Source organism: Hylobates moloch, unplaced genomic scaffold (assembly GCF_009828535.3).
Source record: "Hylobates moloch isolate HMO894 unplaced genomic scaffold, HMol_V3 SCAFFOLD_19, whole genome shotgun sequence".
Taxonomy (NCBI): Eukaryota; Metazoa; Chordata; class Mammalia; order Primates; family Hylobatidae; genus Hylobates; species Hylobates moloch.
In genome coordinates this window covers 20,049,321-20,069,360 of record NW_026652294.1, presented here as the reverse complement: position 1 = coordinate 20,069,360, position 20,040 = coordinate 20,049,321, and the positions used below count along the sequence as shown (strand labels likewise).

At 44.9% G+C, this 20,040-nt stretch overlaps 1 protein-coding gene and 1 long non-coding RNA gene across 7 annotated transcripts in view; one reads left to right on the top strand and one right to left on the bottom strand.

Annotated features, from left to right (window-relative positions):
- The window catches only part of SYN3 (synapsin III), a 565,053-nt gene that overhangs the window by 86,741 nt on the left and 458,272 nt on the right, over positions 1-20,040 (top strand). The gene's annotated exons all lie outside the window — the stretch shown is intronic.
- LOC131381936 (uncharacterized) lies at positions 2,117-3,419 on the bottom strand. The gene is made up of 3 exons (XR_009211012.1): positions 3,320-3,419; positions 2,767-3,007; positions 2,117-2,355 (listed from the first exon to the last, which is right to left on the bottom strand). It is a non-coding gene; the product is annotated as an uncharacterized LOC131381936 (long non-coding RNA).

Sequence of the window (20,040 nt, the reverse complement as noted above, 5' to 3'; positions counted from 1 at the left end):
GATAACTTGTTCCAAAAACATTGCAGGTGGTGGATGCTGTAATGCACATTGAGGAATGAAGGACTTTTCTTCATTCCTCTGTCATTCCTCCTTGAAAGTGCCTCAGATGGGGACAGCTGCCTCTTCCAAGGTCACATCTCCTTCCTGGTGGCAGTTACATCCAATGACTGCCCGTCAAAGGCTATAATAAATCCCTGTCCCCATCACCCCAGTTTGGGATAACTCTGAAGGGCTGTCCAGCTTCAGAGCTTCTTGCAGAGTTGCCGGAGACCTCTGCTGAGACGGCTGTGTGGCCCAAGTTCTCACAGTCCTGCTTCCTTTCTTTTCTTCCCCCTTCCAGTGATGGAGCTCCCAGAGAATTCACTAATAAACCTCCCCCCAGGGTAATATCCATCCCAGGGTCTACTTTCCAGAGAACCCAACCTAAGAGAACACATTTATAATTTTGATAGATATTGTGAAATTACTCTCCATAGAGGTCATATAGAATTCATCCATAAGACTCTTCTGGTCTCGATTTCTAGGACTGTACATGACCCATGAGTTCTGGAGTCCATCCTGCACAGAATGCTTTCCTGGTTACAGCCCAGGCATGGATGCTGAACTCTGAAGTGCTCCATAGTTTGATCTTCCTCTTTGACCTCCTTGTGTTTGAAATTCACCAGAGCTTGGTGTTTCTCTGCAGGACTGAGTCGGACAGAACTCTACCCACTCTGATCCACTAAGCCTTGTTTTGTTAACACAATCCTGCAAGATTTATTTGTTTGGCTTGGCTTACCCTGACCTCAGACGTTCTGTTTTGTATTATTTTTAAAAGCGTGCAGGTCTCCATGGAGGCCTTTTTCTTTTCAAATCTAAGAACCAGCTGGGGGGATAAAAAAAGCAGGTGGAATACTAGGGCCCATTAGCTGAAACATAACTCATTAGAGAAGCGAGTGTTTCTCTTCTTAACCATGGCATTGATTAATGTAGGTTTATCAGCTTACTGGGTCTACCTTTAGGCTCATCAACTTAAGAACTCTACAGAAAATGGAGAAACAATAACACTGATGATGGTAGCAAACTTTATTGAACATTTACTATTTGCTAGGTGCCACGTTAAGTGTTTTCCATGCAGTAACTCATTCAATCCACACAGTATGCCTGTTGCTGAAGAAACCGGGGCCCAGAGAGCTTAAATAAGTTGCCCAGGCATGTGACACAGCTAGTAAGAATGCAGTGAAGATGGGATTTGAACCCAGGTCTGGCTAACTCCAAAGTCCTAGTTCTTAACCAAAGTACATTTATCAGAATATATGCTGGTTGTGTATTTGTCTTTACAAAGCTTTTTGCCTTTCCCCTCTCAGCTTGAGTACGTATCCCACAGTATCTTCCTATCTCATCGTACTCTTTTGATCTACTGGGTAAATTACAAATTCATATGAGGTGTTTTTTCCAGCAAAACAGTCCTCTTTTCCTGACTAACCCCAATGGTTATTATTCATCATTTCATGTTTCTGGCTTATTCTTGCATGGTTTCTCTGTTAACAATTCTATATTTTTTCATTGTTTTCCCCCAAGGATTGATGTTCATTATTGTCTTTAAACGTAGCTCTCCGTCTTTACCTTTTTTTTTTTTTCTGAGATGGAGTCTCGCTCTGTTGCCCAGGCTGGAGTGCAGTGGCATGATATCTTTTTTTTGTTTTTTTCCCAAATAGAGACGGGGTCTTGCTATGTTGCCCAGGCTGGTCTTGAATTCCTGGGCTCAAGTGATCCTCCCACCTTGGCCTCACAAAGTGTTGGGATTACAAGTGTGAGCCAACACGCCCAGCTAAGCTCTATGTCTTTAGACTATCTGGATAGTATAATAGCTCAGACTGTCAAGCCAGATCAACTAGGTTTGAATTCCGTCTCCACCACTTCCTGAGTAACCTTGAGGTGGTAATTTAACTGCTCCATGCCTCAGTTTCCTCATATAAAATAATAATAAGTGCCCATATAGTTGTTGTGACACTGAAATAAGTTACTGTTAGACTGCATGAAGCACTTGAAGCAGAGCCTAGCATATAGAAAGTGCTTAATAAATATTAGAACTATTTTTATGATCAGCTTCACATCACTGAACACATTTGCCTGAGTAATTTCTAGGCTTCAGTCTCTTGAAGCATTCAGAAATAGAAAGGACATAATCCATGCACTGAAGAAGTTTGCAGTGCAGTTGGTGGGATAAAAAATATGAAAAGCTCATGTTTATGTGTGTGTTTTGATTATTTACATATATGTTCAATCATAGTTCCCATTGATATACAACATTCAGTTGGCACCTGTCATCCATTTCTATTGTCTCCTTGATAGTAGATAGCACAGACTCTGGACCTGAAGAAAAAATGCAATGAATGTTTGTTGAGTGAATGTGTGAATGAGTTGAAGGTGTGACATAGTCATAGAAGGATAGAGCCAGGGAGTGTCCTAGGTGATTGTCTAATCCTGCTCCCTTGTTTAACAGCTGAAAGGTTCAGAGAGGGGAAGTGACTTAGCACACATGTGAAATTATTGTTGGAGTCCAAAGTGTGGAGAGCACTAGCTTTCATCTCCTGGGTCCCTGCTTTTCATACTACATTTCTCCCCCTGCCCATGCCAGGGTCCCTGCTTTTCATACTACATTTCTCCCCCTGCCCATGCCATCTTTTGTTTTTCCCTTTTAAGAAGCCATTAGTCCCTTCTGATGGTTTTAATAGCAAGCAAAAAAATAGCAAAAACAAATGAAGTTTATATTTTTCAGTTTACCTGTGAGAAGCCTTCTTCTTGGGAGGAGCCTAGGATAGAGTGCTGAACCATAGCTGACAGCCAAAGGAGAGCTCCAAGCAGTGAGGGGTGGGGAATGCTGAGACCAAGGTTGAATGAGCCCTGCTGATTCTGAACAAACAGGGACTGCGTTGCCCGTTGTATGACCCTTTAGACTCTCCTCTTCTTTTCTGCTGGAGGAGAGTACAGCATCCTGGTTTGGTGGCACCATTCAGCACCTGCACTGGAGATGAGAAGGAAGGAGGCATGGGAGTCAAAGGGAGTCCATCCTCTTGCGCTGGGAAACCCAGCTCAGAGTTCCTTAGCCTTTAGCTGCTGTGTTTGGAAATTCGCCTTTCCTTACTGCCACACCACTTCATCAGCATCAGCACGGCCCCCTGTTAGTACCATTGATAAATGAGACTCCAGTGGAAATTAAGTGGACATTCTGAAGGAGAACTTTGTAAGCCCTTTCACTTCTTGAAGGATGTATAACAAACAAAACAAACAGAGCTTGTCCTATCTGAACCTGTTCCTTCATTCAAGAAACACTCACTGAGCACCTGCTCTGTACTTTGTCCTAGTGACAGAGCCCTCCACACTCAAAGTGTTCTTTATCTGGTGGGAAGATAGACATTGAAGGCAGTGGCCATAATGTGTTGCAACGAGGGTTGTCGTAGAGATTTGTCTAACCTCGGAATGTTCTCAGGAAAGACCTCACAGAGAAGCTGATGTGCAGCTGGGTTTGGGGACAAGAATTAGGTGAGGGTGAGTGGGCAGATGTGCACATTGGGCCTTCTAGCTAGACAGCATGATTCGAGTCTCAGCTTGTCACATACAGGGCAAATGACCAGGGTATGCCATACATGAGAAGGGGTGGTGGGAGACGAAGCTGACAAAGAAGGTGGAGGGCAATCTATTCAGGGTGGGCTGTTAGTACAAGGCATGCAACTAAGAATTGTGTCCTAGAGGCAGGATGTATGTACTGGGCTTTTTAAGCCATGGAGTGCTGTGACCGTGATTTCATTTTAGAATGCACAGGCTGACAGTGGTCTTAGAAGATTTGCTGGATAGGAATGGTGGCTTGAGACTGGAGGCAGAAAAACTCAGCTCTGGATTTGGTACAAAAGACATCTTATCCTTGAATATGATGCTTGGGTAGGAGGCACATGGAAGGGACTTCATAAGTGTTAAGTGAATGCATGTACATCCTTGCCACTGTGTTCCTTAACCACTTGATCCATTTTCATACCTGTAATTCGTATTTGAAACTAGAAGAGAAGAGATGACCTATTTTTCTTAAGACTGAGAGGATGGAGTCAGACCCACATGATGTGTTTCAGCTGGCATTTCTTGAAAGCGAGCCATTGCCAACCTCCTCTTGTTCACCTTAGTCCAGCCACTTGGACTAAGCCATTTCACACTGCACATTTCAACTTGCTCCCAATCTGCTTAATCCCCAGCCTTGTGATTCCTTCGTCTGTTGATGATCTCCCTCCCAATGCACTACTGCCCCTGGTTACACCACTTCTTCAGCGTGGCCTTCAGCTTTTGTGTGGCTACTCTACATTTTCTGCCAGCTCTGCTGTTGTCTCTACCATTTGGGGTCTGGCCCACTCCCTGATGAGAGGAGCCCCCACTGGGCTCATCCCAGCCCTGCCAGCAGCCTCTGCCCGGATGTGCTTACACAGTGGATTTGAGCCTTTGTGTTTCAGTGGGAATCAAGGGTTATTAATTAACCTAGGGTGGAACCTATTATGAAACATCCCAGAAAACTGGAATGAACCAAAGGGACTTCTGAACTCACAGCAGGGAAAAATGCCTTTTAATTGACTTGGATGACTTCACCGCAAAAATCTGTCTGGCTGTTATGCTAAACTGGAAACTAATCTATTAGATTGTCTAAGGAATCTCCCAGCCCACTCTAAGCAGAATCTCCTGAGGAGGGGAGTGGGCTGACATATCAACGGGACCTATGCATTGAAATGGCTTCCTTTGGATCATACACGGTCTGGGTGCATTTTCTAGTCCCTCAGGAAGGAGCTGGGAGGCTGATATCAGAGAACAAGTTTATGTGCCCTACAATGTCTATCTTTACTATCCCATAGGATTTTAGTAGTTCTAAGGCACTATTTACTTTACAATAGAATTCAACCTAAACTGGACCTGTCTTGGTCCAGTCTTGGCCCCCTCATCTCAGGGAGTTTTAGAGGGTGACCTGAGAGAGTTTCCACTGGTGGTGCCTGAGGCAGACGGCAGCTGTACAGCCTGGGCTCTGAAGGGATTAATGATCATAGGCAGTGACTAATCACATGCTTACTAAGTGTCAGGCACACGCTAAGCATTTCATATGGATTAGTGTGTTTAATCCTCATCATGACTCTGTGATGAACAGGTACTATGAGTTCCCCCATTCTCCAGGTGAGGAACCTGAGGCTTACCCAAGGCCACATAGCATACAAGTGGCAGAACTGGAATTCAGAGTCAGTTTAACTGCAGAATCTGTGTTTATGGTTCTTTTTATTTTATTTTGTTATTTTTTGAGACAGGTTTCACTCTGTCACCCAGGCTGGAGTGCAGTGGTGTAGTCATGGCTCACTGCAGCCTCAACCTCCTGGGCTCAAGCCATCCTCTCACCTCAGCCTCCTGAGTAGCTGTGATGACAGGTGTGCACCACAACACCTGGCTAATTTTTTAAATATTTTGTAGAGACAGGGTCTCACTATATTGCCCAGACTGGTCTCAAACTCCTGTGCTTAAGCGATCCCCACAGCTCGGCCTCCCAAAGTGCTGACATTACAGGTGTGAGCCACCGTGCCCTGCCTGTTTATGGTTCTTAATCTTTATGCTGGCTCATCTGGGAAGGTGTATCCTGAAGAAGTAAAATCCAGGGAAGGCTTGGTGACTTTCCTCTCATGCATAAAGGGCTGACTTGTGCATGAGACTCGTTTTGTGGGTCTCAAGCTGTGCACACGAGGCCCTCCATGAGCTCACCCCTGCCTGCCTTTCCCTGCTCATCTCCTCCTGTGCTCTACCTTAGACTTTGGTCTCACCAAACTGCTGTGGTTCCCCAATGCCCACCCATGGTAATACCATCTTGGAGTCACATCTCCATGCCTTTGCTTATGCAAGTCTCTCCTCCTGGGACATCCTTTCTTAGATTTTGCCATTGATTCTTCAACATTAGCTCCAGCATGATGTCTGTGCTGCTTCCTCTCCCCACCCCCTCCATCCAGGCAGGTGGGGAGGTGCCTGGTGCCTCTTCCCTGTACTCCCCCAGCACCTCATACCTGTGTCTACATCACACTTCCCAGATGACTTTGAGATTACTAATTCACCTGCCCCTTGCTCCCTGTAGACTCTGGGCTCATTGGGAACAGGGACGGTATCTTTATTCATTCTACAAATATTCATTGACTGCTTATGTGCTGCATGCTCAGGTTACAATGGTGATTAAAAACAGATGGAATCTGGCCAGGTGCGGTGGCCCATGCCTGTAATCCCAGCACTTTGGGAGGCCGAGGCGGGCGGATCACAAGGTCAGGAGATCGAGACCATCCTGGCTAACACGGTGAAACCCCGTCTCTACTAAAAATACAAAAAATTAGCCGGGTGTGGTGGCGGGTGCCTGTAGTCCCAGCTACTCGGGAGGCTGAGGCAGGAGAATGGTGCGAACCTGGGAGGCGGAGCTTGCAGTGAGCCGAGATCGTGCCACTGCACTCCAGCCTGGGTGACAGAGCGAGACTCCATCTTAAAAAAAAAAAAAACAGATGGAATCTCTACCTGATGGAACTTAACGTCTAATGGCAGGGGCCAGAAATTAATCATATTATCTATCTGTCTCTCTCTCTTACACACACACACATGCGTGCACACACACATACACACCGTAATTACAAACTGTTAGGAGCCGTGAAAGTAGGGTACACAGTACTATGGTGGACCGTGGTGGGGAGGCTGGCAGGACACTTATTCAGGTACATAATAGGTGCTCCAAGGACCCAGATACCTAATCTGTGTTCAATATATATTTCTCAAACTTATCCAAAATAGGGAAAAATGAAAGAAGCTAAAGAGAAAAGCTTTAGGCTACTGCAAGAACCCAAAGAGCCTTTTGCATGGTAAACAACACAAACAAAGCATTAGCCCTGCAGGAATCGTGCAGATAAATCATTGATACATTGTAGTACAGTGCAGGTAAAGCAAGATTTGACATTAACATTTACACGATGTGCAAGCCATCCTCTAAGGAGTTTATCTGTATACATTTAATTTTCATCACCACCCCACAAAGTACTGATGGAACTGAGACGCAGAGAGGTTAAGTGTCCTGCCCGAGGTGACACAGCTAGGAGATGGCAGAGCTGAGATGTGGACCCAGATGCTCCAGAGTCCATACCACTGACCCCTGCATTGACCACCTTTCTATCTCATCTGTTGAATGGGGACTGACCGAGGTGCAGTTCCTTGCTTGGGTCATGCCGCTGGTTACTGTAGAGTCAAACTACCATCTGCCTTTGTCTCCTCCTTGCCAAGTCTGACTTTAGACATCCTAAGGGGAAGAACTTGGCAATGATAAAAGGTCAGCACCAGATGGGAAATGGAGCTAAGTTCTATCATGGGGCATCAAGGGTTGTACTTGTGGAGTTCTGAGTATATGGTCAAGAAGGAAAATAAACTATTAGTTCAGTGATGTGCTTTTCATTGCCCTAATGTGTTTAACTTTTCAATATATTTTGTCCTTCAGCAACTCCTGAGGTGTAAGGCTCATTATTATTCAGATGAGGAAATTGAGGCTTGGTGAGGTTGAATAGGTCATTGCTTAGTTAGTGGCAGAATTGTAATCATAACCTGTGTCTACCTGTTTTCCCCTGACTCACCTGTTGCCCAGCCAGACCTGAAAAATGACCTGCTTCTTACAGCCTAAAGCAATTTTTCAGATCCATGTTCTTGGGGACCACAGACAGCCTCTCTGGGTTTTCTGACCTTTCTTTTTTTTTTTTTGTTATTATACTTTAAGTTTTAGGGTACACCTGCACAACGTGCAGGTTAGTTACATATGTATACATGTGCCATGTTGGTGTGCTGCACCCATTAACTTGGCATTTAACATGTTAATGCTATCCCTCCCCCCTCCCGCCACCCCACAACAGGCCCCGGTATGTGATGTTCCTCTTCCTGTGTCCATGTGTTCTCATTGTTCAATTCCCACCTATGAGTGAGAACATGCGATGTTTGGTTTTTTGTCCTTGTGATACTTCTTAAGCCATGTTGCTGGAACCTTCCTTTCTTCCCTGAGCAACAGCCCTGAGGTTCATCTCGTGAGCTAATGGGTGAGTTCTTGGCCTGTTTAAAATGGAACTGAACCGGTGCCCTCCCCACCCAGCCCACCTCAGGGCCTGCCTTCTGTCCAGACATGGAGGAGACAGGAAGGCTCACCCCCTCTAGTGCTGCCAGGAAAAGCAAGGGAAAGCAGAGGGGCCTGAACCTCCCCTTGCTGGGCCAGCCAAGTGCCAGAAACCCCAAACTTTGCATTCATTGGACAGAACCAGATTTTGATTACTCGTCTTAATTTGCTTATTCTTGTACAATTGCTTTGGTCTCTCACTGGCTCCCTTAGCTCTGCACGGTGCAGGCTCCTCAATGTCTATGGGATGAAGGCCAAAGTCTTTAGGCAGCACCAGGGCCCTTCCTAACCTGGCACCAGCCTCGTTTTCTCACCACCTCTCTTTTCCTCTCTCTGCTTAGTGGTCCCCATGAGAGACATTAGAGGAGGCAAATAATTAATTTATAAGGTTTCTTGTTTATGGTGGCTTTCACTCAAGTTCTACATGTTGGTGTCCAAAAATGTTATTTCTATATAATGAATATCTATGCATCTGACCATTTGTTCAGTCATCCATCCATCCATCCATCCATCCATCCATCCATCCATCCATATACTTATGCTTTTTCCATCTCTCTAGAACCTAACTTTCTCTCCAGGCTTCTGTTTTGTGGTCTCTAATCAGTTCAGAGCTAGGTTTTCCTTCCCCTAAACACCTTCATTAAATTTAGTATTCTGGGCCAGGCACAGTGGCTCATGCCTATAATCCCAGCACTTTGGGAGGCTGAGGTAGGCAGATCACATGAGGCCAGGAGTTTTAGACCAGCCTGGTCAACATGGTGAAACCCTGTCTCTACTGAAAATACAAAAAAAAAAAAAAAAAAAAAATGAGCCAGGCATGGTGGCACATGCCTGTAATCCCAGCTGCTCGGAGGCTGAGGCACGAGAATGGCTTGAACCCGAGAGGCAGAGATTGCAGTGAGCCGAGATTGCATCACTGCTTTCCAGCCTGGGTGATGGAGTGAGACTGTGTCTCAAAAAAAAAAAAAAAAGTATTTTGTAATGTCAATAATAGAGACAATAATAATATCTTAAGCAATTTCTCCCTCTCTCTATATAAATGTATATATAGACATACATACATATACAAATCTATATATAGAGAATTGAGTCATTATTATCTATATTGATAGATAAATATTTATATATAGAGAGAGAGATAGGAAGATAAGTAGGTAGGTAAGATAGATAGATGCCGATACTCTGCCAAGATTTTACTATCTATAACCCAATTTTCTGCTTACAGTGACCTTGTGAGTTATCTGTTACTATTACAGACAAAGAAACTGAGGTTCAGAGAGGCCCAGCAATGCAGCTTAGAATTGGCAGAGCCAGGATTTGAACTCCTGTCTGTCTGGCTTCCGTCTGGCTCCCAAGCTGCCCATGCTCTATAAAACGCTGTGTCCTCCTCACTCCCACGGCTAACTCGCCCGTCATTCCTGGGATGTCATCCGCTCTCCCCATCATGCTTCTTCCACATTGCTTTGGGTTTCTTTTCAGTCTTACCTTAACTGTGCTCTATGTGTATTTAATGGGAAATTACATTAAGATTCTAAAAGTAGGCCGGGCATAGTGGCTCACACCTGTAATCCCAGCACTTTGGGAGGCCGAGGTGGGAGAATCATGAGGTCAAGAGATCGAGACCATCTTGGCCAACATAGTGAAACCCTGTCTCTATTAAAAATACAAAAATTAGCCAGGTGAGGTGGCAGGCGCCTGTAGTCCCAGCTATTCAGGAGGCTGAGGCAGGAGAATTGCTTGAACTCAGGAGGTAAAGGTTGCAGTGAGCCAAGATCACACCACTGCACTCCAGCCTGGCGACAGAGCGAGACTCTGTCTCAAAAAAAAAAAAAAAAAAAGATTCTAAAAGTAAACAGGCTCCTTCTCACTGACTCCTCTATAGTATTTTATTTGTGTGGAGGAACATTTTTTGCTGCCTCAGTAGGAAGAAGCCATATTTTGAGACACTTTGGTTTGAGGGACAGAGCTGTGCCCAGGATCAGATGGACAAGGGCTTGAATCATGGCTTTGCCTCTTGTTACCTGGGGGACTTCAAGGGAGTGGTTCAAGGTTCCAAGCTAATGTTTCTCTATTCACAGAATGACGCTAGTAACCGCAATGCTACTATGTCCAGCACACGTTGAGAATTTGGTCTGTTTTAGTTAACACTAAGGGAACTTTGGATGTAAGTTGACTCATTTGTAAAAGGAGGAACTGGGAAATATACAGAGCATGTGCAACCCCTGGCCTTCTGCTGCTTAATGAAGGCAACGCCTTCCAGCCCAGCTGAGGGGCAGCCTCATTATCTTTCTCTGCACACAGCAGCCAGAGCTGGCAGCAAGACCAAACCCACTGGATGACCTAAAAAGAACTTGCAGTTCTCACATTCTGTGGAGTTGCTACCAGGCTACTTAAACAGGGCGGTAAATTATGGATAAAGTGGTTGGATCATGAGATGAGCTCAGTTGGTAAATATATGATGGGGGTGAAACCAAAACCCACTGACAGCACAACTCTACTTTTTCTAGCCTAGAGTGTCTACTAAAACAACTGTTTTCCAACCATACTCCTTAGAGCCCTAGTGTACCACAGAGATACCTGGGGTCTTGAGAACTGTTGGGCATCCTTGGAAGGGGAGAGAGAAAGAGAGAGAGAGAGAGAGATGCCAGAAAGAGGAAGATACGCTTAGCCTAACGTGTCTCCTGTTCTGTATTAGTAGCTAACAACCAAGGGTGATGTTTGCCCCACTTCCCCCAACAGGAGACATTTGGCAATGCCTGGAGACATTTTTGGTTGTCACAGCAGGGGAGATCTCCTGACACCTGTGGGTAGAGGCCAGGGACGCTGCCAAACATCCTACAATACACAAAACAGCCTCCCACAACAAAGAATTATGTAGCTCAAAATATCAATAGTGCCAAGGTTGAGAAACCCTCTTCTAGACTGAACAACTCAAAAACACACCTTTGTGCAAGAAGCCCTTGGGTACCCTAAAGACAGTTTATGGTGGTGTGGGCTTCACTCTGGAGAAACTTCACCTTCACGCTCTCCTGCAGTTCCTGTTAGCAGCCTCAGGATAGGGACAGGTTCAGGACCTTATGCCCTATTTTTACAGGTAGAGCCACTGAGGCAAAAGATCCCAAGATCCCAGAGCTAGGAAGTTCTGTGATTTCCCCAAGATCCCAGAGCTAGGAAGTTCTAGAAATGCAATTGAAACCCAGGTCCGTCTGACCCCACGCTCAGCACTGTTTGTGACATGATCCACACCGGTCAGTGTGTCCCAGGCTTTGTACCTGGCAACCCAGCAGAGGCCTGACACCTGTCGAAAGTCCTGAGGGGCATGGGGGAAGCTGGTCAGAGCCTGTTGTCTTAAACATACCCAGGATTTGTTTTAGTTGAGCATGCAAGACGCGCAGTCACATGCATGACTGTCAAGAAGGAAGGAGCTCTTACACTCACAGTCCCCTAGAAGGAGGAGGCACAGCACCCCATGCCACATGCAGGCGGGGGGCACAGGGGAGCACCAGGTTTGTTCATAGACAGAGGGAATGATGGGGAGATGTGGGCAAGAGTTTTTATTGAATTTGTGGGGAGGAGTGAGCAAGGCAGGGGAAACAGGTTTAGGATTGGTGAGTTTGAATTATTTCAACCGGCTTTGGAGAGTAGGGGCTGTCCCTGGTTGTCTGGTGCCTGTCCCTGTGGTGATCAGGGCAGATGGGCAGTGCCCTGCAGTGTGAGAGCCCCATAGATGGAGGAGGTTGAGCCTGCATTGGTTGGTTTGCATTCAGAGGGCGTGCTCCAGGCAAGCTCTTTGGTATCTCCAAGACTTGGCTAACTTAGGAAGGGCATTCCCTCCAGGGTCAGCAAGGCCCAGGGGTCAAAGCATCAGAATACAGACAATGAAAGACATAGTTATGATACCTGTCTAACTCCAAAGCCTCAGCACACTGTTGCTTTCTAACAGTTTTTCAAAATAGAACGCTTTTGTTTCCAATTAAATTTTATGTAAAACCCAATATTAAGCAGATTAAAAAATTAAAATTAGTGCTCTGTTTGATGCATAGCTGGAAGGTCCTGAACCCTTTGAGCCTCAAAAAAAAGTATCTGAAGTCGGGCATGGTGGCTCACATCTGTAATTCCAGCACTTTGGAAGGCCGAGGCAAAAAGGTCACTTGAGCCCAGGAGTTTGAGACCAGCTTGGGCAACAACATAGTGAGATCTTTACAAAAAAATTTAAAAAATTAGCCAGGCATTGTGGCACATGCCTGTAGTCCCAGCTACTGGGGAGGCTGAGGTGGGAGGATTGCTTGAGCGCAGTAGGTCGAGGCAGCAGTGAGCTGTGATTGCATCATTGCACTCCAGCCTGAGCAACAGAGTCTCAAGGAAAAAAAAAAAGTGTCTGAGACCTCTCCTTAGGCTGCCTCTTGAAAAGTAATTCTTTTTTTTTCTGAGACAGTGTCTCACACTGTCACCCAGGCTGGAGTACAGTGGCTCAATCTTGGCTCACTGCAACCTCTGCCTCCTGGGTTCAAGTGATTCTCCTGCCTCAGCCTCCCAAGTAGCTGAGATTACAGGTATGCACCACCACACCTGTATTAGTCCATTTTCACACTGCTGATAAAGACCTACCCGAGACTGGGCAATTTACAGAACAAAGAAGTTTAATTGGACTTACAGTTCCACGTAGCTGGGGAAGCCTCACAATCATGATGGAAGGCAAGAAGGAGCAAGTCCCATCTCACATGGATGGCAGCAAGCAAAGACAAAATGCAGAAGATGCAAAAGCGGAAACCCCTGATAAAACAATCAGATCTCGTGAAATTTATTGACTACCATGAGAATAGTATGGGGGAACCAACCCCATGATTCAATTATCTCCCACTGGGAATTATGGGAGTACAATTCTAGATGAGATTTGTGTGGGGACACAGCTAACCCATATCAACACCCTACTATTTTTTGTATTTTTAGTAGAGATGGGGTTTCACCATGTTGGCCAGGCTGGTCTCGAACTCCTGACCTCAAGTGATCCGCCCGCCTCAGCCTCTCAAAGTACTGGGATCATAGGGGTGAGCCACTGTGCCCCTCTGAGAAGCAATTCCCTCACTGGGGTTCTATGTCCTGCTGCTCCCATTGCCTCGGACTTTGCCGCATGTTGGAAGGAGCCTAGTGAAACAGTCAAAAACAGGGACCTTGGATTCAGACTCGTGTTTGCATACTTGGTCTGTCACCTCCCTGCTATGTGATCTCATAAAACATACTAATCTCATCATGCCTCAGTGCCCCTTTCCAAAGTGGGGATAATAAGGCCTATCTCACCAGGTTACTGTCAGGATTCATTACTACATGCAAAGCCCTTAGACCAGTGCCTGGCACATAGTAAGTGCTAAAAAAAAAAAAAAAAAAAAAAAAAAGAAAACTATGATAGATTTTAATTCTAATGTAAATATAGTATGTAATAATTATTATATTGTCACTGGAACTATGAATAGTATTCATACAGCTACCACATCTAGTGCTATTACTACTAGTATCACCATTTTTGTTTTTACCTCTCCAAAGACTCCAACTACTACTTCTCCTACTAATGTACTGGCTGGGATAACTATTGTCATCACCACCCTTGGGCATTGCTACCACTCAAGTGTGAAGATGCAGAAAGCGACGTGAGCAATCACTGGGAGGCCATTCCGGACACACTTATCCTGTTTTGCTTGTATCCTGTTTGCACTTCCCTTGCTCTGGGTCTAGGGGGAGTCATTTATGAAGTCCCTGAGATGTGTGGAGCTGCTGTTGACGTGGTTGTGGAAGTGATGCTACGTTTACGAGGTGTTTTCTCTGAGCCTACAGGGTTGGAAATGATCCATTACAGCTATTTGTGGACAATGGACATGTGAATGTCATTGTGAGTTGAGCATGTTGTTGTCTCAGAAGTGCAGAGGGCCTCTGTGCGCCTCAGAATGTGGACAGAGAGACCTCATTGCCTTTGCTTCTTGATGCGGAATGCATTGGCCACAGGTGGGTTCTTTTCCCTGACACTGTCCCTTGCAGTCCCCATTTTGGGGATTAGGTTTGGGTTAGCGTGAAGCTCTATCTGGGTCACGCTGGGGTGGAACCACGGTAGCCCCTGAGGAAGAAAATGAGCATCTGAGAAGAGGAATTCAGCCTTTAGAAACATGAATCTCTGTTGAGGGAAAAAGGGATCAGGGAAACAACCTATTTGCAAGGAGCAAAGTGGCCCTTGGGCTCCCTCCTTTCCTGAGCCCAGGCTTAACTTGGAGATATTTCACAGCAGACTTTTGAAAGGGTGACCAGTTCATACCAAGCTGCCTTAAATGCTTGGAGCAAAAGCCTACGGGAATTTGCAAATCAACCTCGGGAAGAGAAATTAGCTGTGTCTTGCTCCAAAGCTTGCTCCAAAATAAACACATAAGCTGTGCCGGCGGGGAGAGCACGGGGCTTTTTTCTTCTTCATTTTAAAAACTCCATGTGTGCATTATTTTAAATAGGCGCCAGCACATGAGGCCCTTTTAACAAGATTGAAAACAGATGGGGCCTTAGGCTGTTCAGTAGCTCTCAGAAACTCACATGAGAAGTGCTAAACCATCCTGCATCCCAGCGATGTTCGTTTTCTTGTGGAAGCACAAGTCCGGCCAGGCCTCTCATTCCCAGAGAGCACAAGTCTGCTTCCTGAATCAGGTGTGTCAGCCAGGGGAAGGAAATATCTCCTTTCACTGCATTTACCCATGTTTGCGTTTACTTAACCCTTGGGCAACTTGGGAGAAAAGAGGATTGTGCTAGTCTTGGAGCCCTTGTGCTTCTGGAGTTAGAAGCATTGGGCTTAACTTCCTTATTGTAAATCAGATTATGCCCCTCTGTGGGTAGAAAAACATCTCTCCAGCGGTGCCAGTCTCACTCTAAGCCATAGCCAAAGTCCTTCCCATTACCTAAGGGCCCTTCCTGGTTAGCCTGCCCTGACCTTGTTCCTGACCCTATTTTCCTGGCTTACTCTGATCCATCCACACGGGCTGTCTTGCTCTTCCTTAAAAATCAAACAACAGAAAATAACAAGTGTTGGTGAGAAGGTGGAGAGATTGGAACCTTTGTGCACTGATGTGGGAATGTAGAATGAGGTAGCTACTGTGGAGAACAGTATGGCAGTTCCTCCAAAAATTAAACGTAGAATTACTGTACGATCCAGTAATTCTACTTCTGGGAATTTACAGAAGAATTGAAAGCAGGGACTTGAACAGATATTTGTACACCTGTGTTCACAGCAGCATGGTTCACAATAGCCAAAAGGTGGAAACAACCCAGATGTCCATCAGCAGATGAATGGGTGAACAAAATGTGCTATGTGCAAACAATGGAATATTATTCAGCCTCAAAAAAGGAATTCTGGCATATGCTACAACATAGATGAGCCTTGAAAACATGATATTACGTGATAGAAGTCAGACACAAAAGGACAAATGTTATATGATTCCAGTAATCTGAAGTACCTAGAGTAGTCAAATCTATTGAGACACAGTAGGATAGAAATTAGTAGGGCTGGCTGGGTGAGGTGGCTCACACCTGTAATCCCAGCACTTTGGGAGGCTGAGGCAGGTGGATTATTTGAGGTCAGAGTTCGAGACCAGCCTGACCAACATGGTGAAACTCTGTCTCTACTAAAAATACAAAAATTAGCTGGGCGTGGTGGTGGGCACCTGTAATCCCAGTTACTTGGGAGGCTGAGGCAAGAGAATCACTTGAACCCGGGAGGTGGAGGTTGCAGTGAGCCAAGATCGTGCCACTGCACTCCGGCCTGGGCAACAGAGCAAGATGTGTCTCAAAAAAAAAAAAAAAAAAAGAAGAAGTTAGTAGGGGCTGGGGCGGGGACAGGAGTTCTGTATAACATTTTTTTTGGGGGGGGTATTAGGGTTCTCTAGAGGGACAGAACTAATAGGAGATTTTATATATATATATATACGTATATACACATATATACGTATATATACACATATATACATATATATACTATATATACACATATATACTATATATACATATATACATATATACACATATATACGTATATATATACGCATATATACGTATATATACACACACATATATATACACATATATTATATATGAATTTATTAAGTAGTATTAACTCACACAATCACAAGTTCACACAATAGGCCATCTGCAATCTAAAGAGCAAGGAAGCCAGTCTGAGTCCCAAAGCTGAAGAACTCGGAGTCCAGTGTTAGAGGGCAGGAAGCATCCAGCGTGGAGAAAAAGATGTAGGCTGAGAGGCTAGGCCAGTCTAGCCTTTTCACGTTCTTCTGCCTGCTTTATATTCACTGGCAGCTGATTAGATGGTGCCCACCCAGATTAAGGGTGAGTCTGCCTTCCCCAGCCCAGTGACTCAAATGTTAATCTCCTTTGGCAACACCCTCACAGACACACCCAGGATCAATAATTTGCATCCTTCAATCCCATCGAGTTGACACTCAGTATTAACCATCACAAGTGCTAATGAAAAAGTTCTGGAGATGGTTAGCGGTGGTGGTTGCACAACACCATGAATGTACTTAATGCCACTAAAATATACACTTAAAAAAGGATTAAAATGGTAAATTTTATGTTGTATATAATTTACCACAATGAAAAAAATAAAAGCCTTTAAAATATCAAGCGAGTGCATCAAGGCCTTTGCCTGGCCCCCTCGTCCCCCAGGTGTCCACATGGCTCATGCCCTCACTGTATTCAGGTGCTTTGCCCAAATGTCACCTCAGAAATGCTTGCCCCCTACCCGCTGTCTGAAATGGCACTTCCATGCACACTTCTCCATCACTTTATCTGCCTCATTTTTCTTCGCAGCATTTAGCATCCTGAGTGCTGAACCCGCTGGCCTTTCGAAGTGTCTGGTGCGCAGTTGGAGCTGTGATAGGAACAGCAGGGTCTCTGCATTTGGGGTTCAAAGGTGGCCGTATTCTTGGAGGTCCCAGTAGTAGGAAGTAGTAGGTCATCACCTGGGGGTACAGGGCTGTCCCCTGGATGTGCAGACTGGATCAAATGGAGGATAAATGAGATGCAGGGAGACAGCAGTTCTAGAACAAGAAGGCGAGGTCTGCACTATGGGTAGCAATGAGAATAGAAAAGGAAGTCTGAGTGCCTTTTTTCCTTCCTACAATCCTGAGAAAGATTTTGGACCTTTAAAATGAAAAAAAAAAAAAAAAAAGAAAAGGAAAAAGCATTTGAATTTCTTAGAGCTTTGATGAACAAGATGTTCCTCTCATCACATTATAACTTTGAATCTTCCACTTGGAAAAAAAAACATTTACAGAAATATAACTGTACCAGCCCCGCTTCAGCTCCTTCAATATGTCCCCTCACTATGGTCTGCAGAATTAGAATCCACAGTGCCCAGCTCCAGCAGCATCTTCTTACCCCAAACAGCCTCTCTTCCCAGGGCTGCTTTCCTCTTGCAGTTTCTCATTCATCTGTGGTACTACTGAGTGTTAGCCCCAAACAATGGACTGTGCTTCCACATCTTCATCTTAATGCACCCAGAACCCATCCATCAGGAGAGCCAGAGGGCCGTGAGGACACTTTTTCACACACTTTGCTGAGCATTCAGCAGAATAGTTTCTAAGCATGTGGAGCCCAGCTCGCAGCAATGGGACGTAAATGTCAAGGAAACATTAACCACTGTTCTTTTCTTTGTAGCTAAGCTGTGGTCTTAAAATCTCTGAACATTTGCCCTACCCACTGCAGGTAGCAAAAATTCATTGCAGTTAGCAAAATTTGTTTCTCTGTCTCTCCACCTTCTAAAAGCTCTGGAGGTGGGGAGAGATGAAGCTATGGTGGTCTCACCATCCTGTTCCCCTTAAAGGCCCCTTTTTCTCCCCTTCGATGAACATCCTTCCTGTCCTAAGGACATTATTAAAGGCTCTCCCCATCCTTGAAGTCTCCCCTGGCATAGGGCAAAGGGCAATGGATGTTTTACTTTGATTCTCAGGTGTGGTTTTTGTTTTGTTTTGTTTTGTTTTATTGGGTGTGGGTACAACTCTCTCGGGAACCCTGAGCAGGAAGGGGCGACTATCAGGACAGAATTAGGGCATGCCTGGTCCTCTGGCCTCCAGTCACCAGAACCCCACCTCGATCCTAGCAAATGTACATCTAGGCTTTTGGGAACAAAACTTTGCCATTAAGAAATTCCTTAAAAATCAGAACAATACATCTAACTGATGATTTTTCTCAAACTTGACTCCCTAACATCTTATATTGCCAAGTGTGGTGATGTTGATGAAGAAAGAGGAAGGGAATGAGGAGGAGCATCATCTCCATCATTATCTTCATTGACAATAGTGGAGATGATGATGTTGGTGATAAGGATGGTAAAGATGCCAACATCTTCCCATCTCATGCAGAATAAAATCCTAAACCCTTGCTATGATCCGGTCCGTCATCCCGTCTCTGATCTCATCTTCTTTCCTGACCCCCTTACTAGCCCTGTTCCAGGCACACCAACTTTCTTGCTGTTCCTTGAATTCTGTATAATATACTCCAGCCTCAGGGTCTTTGCACCTGCTGGTCTCTCTGCCTGGAAAGCTCCCTCCCCCACCCCTTATTAATAGGTTTTGCTACCTCACTTTGCTCATATCACTGCTCAAATTTGGTCTTCTCCTGACCCCTTTATTTAACACAAAACTCAACTTCTGGCACTCTATCTTCTTGCCAGTGTTTCTCTTTCCTCTCCCAATGTATTATTTATATTTATTGTTAATGGTCTGCACTAGAAGGTGCAATATAAGGTGAGGACAGGGAATTTTGTCTGTTACTTTCACTGCTGTGTCACCAGCCCCTAGCCTTGGCAGAGCAGCTGCTCAATAAGAATGTGCTAAATGAATAAATGGATGCAAACAGAATCAGACTGACCTGAGTTCAAGTCCTTGCTCTCTGGCTCAATAGCTTTGTGATCTTAGCCAAGTCATTTGCACACTCTCTGCTCTCCAGTTTTCTTCTCAACTGTGAGGAGGCTAATACCTATGCTTCTATCAATGTTGTTGTGATAATCAAATTAATATAACCTTGATAGCTAACATTCATTACACATTTATTTTCACCTAGGCACCTTGCTAAGAGCTTTCAAGTGGATTAATTCATTTAATGCTCACAACTGCCCTATGAAGGCACCATAGCCTCTTTTTACAGATGAGAGACTAAGGCATAAGAAGGCTAACTTGCCCAAAGTTGCACAGCAAGGCAGGGGTGGAGATCAGATTCAAACTCATTTGGTCTGATTCCGGAAAACATTATGTTACACCAAACATTTTGTAAACTGCAAAAGACTGCTTTTTATTTTTAAGCTTTGTTTACTTATTTATTTGAGATAGGGTTTTGCTCTGTTCCTTGGGCTGCAGTGCGATGGTGCAATCATAGCTCACTGCAGCCTTGAACTCGTGGGCTCGAGTGATCCTTCCACTTCGAGTCCTAAGTAACTAGGACAATAGGCATGCGCTACCACACCTGGCTGATTTTTAAATTTTTTGTAGAGACAGGGTCTCACTATGTTTGCCCAGGCTGGTCTCGAACTCCTGGGCTCAAGCAATCCTCCTGCTTCAGCCTCCCAAAGTGCTGAAGTTACACGTGTGAGCCACTGAGACCAGTCTGATTTTTCAAATGTGGCAAACCCGTCCTAATTTTGAATATTCTAATACATGAACATTTAGGAATGTAGGTTTTTATTATTTTTTTCTGTGTTTTTGTATTTATTTGGACATTTTTAATATGTTTATCCCTCCCCACCCTGCCTGTCTACACACACACACACACACACATGCACACACCACACATTATTCACATGCGTGCATACACACACTCACTCAATATTCACA